The sequence below is a fragment of the Podarcis cretensis genome, assembly GCF_951804945.1.
Source record: "Podarcis cretensis genome assembly, chromosome: 7".
Classification (NCBI taxonomy): Eukaryota; Metazoa; Chordata; class Lepidosauria; order Squamata; family Lacertidae; genus Podarcis; species Podarcis cretensis.
Genome location: NC_137176.1, coordinates 25,135,916 through 25,141,437, shown reverse-complemented (window position 1 = coordinate 25,141,437; position 5,522 = coordinate 25,135,916).

Sequence of the window (5,522 nt, the reverse complement as noted above, 5' to 3'; positions counted from 1 at the left end):
TTCCATTTGCTTGAATAACTATTTGTTAGGGGTTTTGCAGCAATTACCAATTTCTGCAACATTTTAGTTAGGTAATTCCCAAAAGGTGGTTTACGGAGAATGAAATCCAAAATCATCTTACACCTGCAGTATTAAAGGTAAAGGTACCCCTGACCCTTAGGTCCAGTCGCGGACGACTCTGGGGTTGTGGCACTCATCTCACTCTATAGGCCGAGGGAGCCGACGTTTGTCCGCAGACAGCTTCTGGGTCATGTGGCCAGCATAACTAAGCCGCTTCTGGCTAACCAGAGCAGCGCATGGAAACGCTGTTTACCTTCCCACCGGAGCAATACCTATTTATCTACTTGCACTTGACGTGCTTTCGAACTGCTAGGTGGGCAGGAGCTGAGACCGAACAACGGGAGCTCACCCTGTCACGGGGATTCCTGCAGTATTAGAATAGTATTAATTCCTTCAATTTAAGGTGGTGAACTGATTTGCTGCCATTATCACCATGTTTTAAAAGTAATTTGACTATTCCTTCTTTCAAGGAGGAACATCACAGTTCCAGATAAAGTATTGCCTGAAAAGTATATTGGAGGGGAGGGACGTGGGTGGAGCTGTGGTCTAAAAACCACAGAGCCTAGGGCTTGCCAATCAGAAGGTCGGTGGTTCGAATCCCCGTGACGGGGTGAGCGCTGCTGCTGCAACCCCAGAGTCGTCCGCAACTGGACCTAATGGTCAGGGGTACCTTTACCTTTATATTGGAGGGGAGCTTTGGGGGAAGGAATTATAGTTATCAATAATGACAATTATTTCTTTGATATTTACTACTTTCACCAATACAGTGGTACCTTGGGTTACGAACTTAATTCATTCCAGAGGTCTGTTCTTAACCCGAAACCGTTCTTAACCTGAGGCGCGCTTTTACTAATGGGGCCTCCCGCTGCCGCCACCACATGATTTCCATTCTCATCCTGGGGAAAAGTTCTCAACCCGAGGTACTACTTCCGGGTTAGTGGAGTTTGTAACCCGAAGCATTTGTAACCCAAGGTACCAATGTATTTTCATTAATTTGGTATTACCACATATGGGAGTTTCATATTTCCATTTTTTTTAAAAAAATACCCTATAATATGATTTAACTGGGTTGGAAAAACAGCTGGGAGAGGTTTCGCAGCAGCAAATTGTCTACAGGGGAAAGGGTTAAGCAGCAACACCCTCTTACTCTTCATTTACTCAAACTTGCAGCTTCCTATGGCTTCCTTTGTGCCAGGTGATATCTAACTGGGCCCTTTTCCCTGGAAAGTGAGCATAGTAATTGCATCCTTAGCTATACAGGAAGGAGAGACAACCCATTTTTTGTTTGGCTTGCCAGACTGGCTTGCCAGAACAATGGGTAGGATTTGCTTGCTCGGGCTACTGTATTTGGAATCAGGGTTGTATTAGACATGACTAGCAATGACCTGAATCTTGGAATGTGGTCCATGCCAAGCAATGGTAGAGTAGATGTGAATGCTCAGCATATCCCCATCTTGCCTCAACTTCACTTTTGGAGCTCAGAGGAGATGGAAAGGGTTTGATAAAGCCACACACCCCACCACCACTGCTCCAATTAAAATTCCTCCCTTCCACTACTTTACACAAGTCACATTCTCCTAGGCCTAGTTTAACCAAACTTTGCACCAAGTGCTAATCAAAGCCAGAGTGGCACAGGTGGCTACTACTGCCTTGATGGCAATATTCTTATTAGTGTGGCCTATATAAATATTTAAACAAATAAATACTAATTGTGGTTCAAAATGGCCAGGTGATTTTTTAAAGGTCAGGTTCAGGTCCAGTCGCTGAAAGAAAAACACCCTCACTCAGCAGCTTGAAGGAGTGGGTGTGTCAAATTTTGTTTGACAGGTGGAACCTGCATCTTTTTTCATTTTTCATTTATCAGGCGAAATTGGATCCTACAGCAGTTTACAATTAAAATCCTTCAAAATATAATGATATAAGCATATGGGAGTGTGGGTGTGTTTGTGTACGGGGAAGTGGGTGTTGCAGCTCACTGCCCTATTTTTATGGTTTTTCCCCATGTTTTACTATCTTGCAAGTGCCTCTTGTGGTTATCATATTCATGTTTAATTAAAGCTAATTGCAGAATCTTCCAAACACATGTGCCCTCTTTCCTGATGACTACAACAGATATAAGCATAAGCTATGTATGATCTAGTTGAGATTCCTGTTTTGCAGGGGGTTGAACCAGATGACCCCTTGGGGCTCCCTTCCAACTCTGATTCTATGAAGTTTCACCAAATATTCCAATGTTTGTTAGGTAGCATACTGAAAAGATGGAGCTGTCCATTGCTGGAAATGAAGATTTCAGGTGAGGAGAGATCTGATCTTCTTTGGTGATCACTCGTAGCCGAGTAAGATTGTCTTCCATAAACACGGTTTTAACAATGAGTCCGTAAGTGACTGTGGAAGCAAATTCTGGATCCACACATCTTTCCACAGTGGGGACATTGGTTTCTGGACAGGAGTTGATCACAGTGTGGATTTGCCAAGCATGCCTTCCTCTTAGCACGTTTCTCCCTTTCATCCTGAGTTCGAGTGTCTTCAAAACCCATGACACCTTTGGTAAAGGTTGTTCTCCAATTGGAGCGCTCACAGACAAGTGTTTCCCAATTGTTTATACTACATTTTTAAAAATTTGCCTTGAGACAGTCTTTAAACCTCTTTTGTTGATCACCAGCATTACGCTCTCCATTTTTAAGTTCAGAATAGAGTAGTTGCTTTGGAAGATGATAATCAGGCACCCGCACAACAGGACCAGTCCAACAAAGTTGATGTTGAAGAATCATTGCTTCAACACTGGTGATCTTTGCTTCTTCCAGTATACTGATATTAGTTCACCTGTCTTCCCAAGTGATGTGTAAAGTTTTTCTTTTATATATATATATAATATTTATTCAAGTTTTGAAAATTACAAAAAAGAACAATAAAAAAGAAAAATAACAAAGACATACAAAATACACACAAACAATTAAAAAAACAACAACAGATCAGACCTTTACATAGCTTTCTTTCCTTTGCTTATTTCCTTGACCTCCTCACACCTCCCTTTTTTGTATTCTAGTTCAATTAGATGTTTCAGCAAATCCTTTCCAGCTTTGTTTTTATCCTAATAATTTATCTTAATATACTGTAATTCTCGTCTTTCACCAATTAATAAATCAATTTTAACCTAATCCTTTATATCATTTCTGCTAAAACCACATTACTTCATTCCAACAACCTTCTAACATTCCTTAATTTTACAATGTTTCTGTAAATAAACTTTGAATTTTTTCCAATCTTCTTCCACCAGCTCTTCACCTTGGTCTCGGATTCTGCCAGTCATTTCCGCCAGTTCCATATAGTCCATCACTTTCATCTGCCATTCTTCCCGGGTGGGTAAATCTTGTGTCTTCCAATACTTCGCGATGAGTATTCTTGCTGCTGTTGTTGCATACATAAAAAAAGTTCTGTCCTTCTTTGGCACCAATTGGCCGACCATGCCCAGGAGAAAGGCCTCTGGTTTCTTCTGAAAGGTATGTTTAAATACCTTTTTCATTTCATTATGGATCATCTCCCAGAAAGTCTTAATCCTTGGGCACGTCCACCAAAGATGAAAGAATGTACCTTCAGTCTCTTTACATTTCCAACATTTATTATCGGGCAAATGATAGATTTTTGCAAGCTTGACTGGTGTCATGTACCACCTGTATATCATTTTCATTATATTCTTTCTTAAGGCATTGCATGCCGTAAACTTCATACCTGTGGTCCATAACTGTTCCCAGTCAGCCATCATGATATTATGTCCAACATCTTGTGCCCATTTAATCATTGCAGATTTAACCGTTTCATCCTGAGTATTCCATTTCAACAGCAAGTTATACATTCTCGACAAATTCTTAGTTTTGGGTTCTAACAATTCTGTTTCCAGTTTAGATTTTTCCACCTGAAAACCAATTTTCTTGTCCAAATTATAGGCCTCCATTATTTGGTAATAATGAAGCCAATCTCGCACTTTGTTTTTTAGTTTTTCATAACTCTGCAATTTTAATCTGTCTCCTTCTTGTTCCAAAATTTCCCAATATTTCGGCCATTTGGCCTCCATATTGAGCTTTTTCTGAGCCTTCGCTTCCATTGGTGGATATGTAAAGTTTTTCAGAGACACCGTTGATGGAAGCTTTCGAGGAGTTGGAGATGGCATTTATAAGTGGTCCATGTTTCACAAGCATACAGTAAGATTGGTATTACAATAGCTTTATAAACAAGCATTTTGGTTTCCCTGTGAATGTCCTCAAACACTGCACTTCAGTCGGGAGAAAGCCACACTTGCAGAGCTCAGGCGATGCTGGATTTTGGCACAAATTTTGGCCCTTGTGGAAAAATAACTGCCCAGGTAGGAGAAGTGATTGACATTTTCCAACGTTACATCATTGCGTTGGATTTGTGGTGCTGCAGAGGGGTTATTTTGTACTTGTTGGTGCAGCACTTTGGTTTTTTGGATGTTGAGTTTCGTAAGTTTTGTAAGCTTCTGCAAATATATTTAGGATGGTTTGGAGGTCATCCTCTGAGTGTGCACACACTACAATGTCATCAGCATACTGAATCTCTATGACGGAAATTATGGTAACCTTACTCTTTGCTTTCAGCCTGCTCAGATTAAAGAGCTTTCCATGTGTTTGATATATGATTTCTACTCCGGTGGGGAGTTTCCCTTCGACAAAGGCAATGAAAATAATGAATAGAGTTGGGGCAATAACACTAATAACACCTGTTTAACACCTGATCCCACTGTGAATGGTTCACTTTGAGAGCCATTGTTATCTGCGATTGTTGCTGTCATATTATCGTGGAGCAGCTGATTGATGTTCACAAATTTATCTGGGCAGCCAATTTTTAGAAGGACAGTCCACAGGACATTATGATTTTCGGTGCTGAAAGCCTTAGTCAGATCAATAAACGCCATATACAGGGGTTGGTTTTGCTCTCTGCATTTATCTTATTTATTTTTAAAGAGATTGATAATTTTGGCATCCCCAAAATCTGCTGGGATCTCTTCTCTCTCCCAGATTTTTTTAATGAGCTTGTGAAGTTGTTGTGTAAGTTCAATTCCACCCATTTTTAAGACATTGGCAGGTATCCCATCAGGTCCGCTGGCTTTGTTGTTTTTCATTTGGTTAATAGCTGTACACAACTCTCCCAGATTTGGAGATACTGCAAGCTCATCTCTATCTTGGTTTTGTGGAATTTGTGAGAGGACCTCAGCAGCTACGGGGGAGTTGGGCTTAAGGAGATGTTAGTAATGTTCTTTCCAGCGTAGTGCAATAGCTTCTTTATCTTTTAGAAGTGTAGTACAGTGATTTATTGGCCCGTAGATGGTCTTTGTGGCTTTAAAGAAACTCTGTGCATCATGAGTGTCGGCTAAGTGCTGGATCTCTTGAGCTTTTTTTATCCACCATGTGATTTTTAGTTCTCTGCTTCTTTGAACCTCACCCATG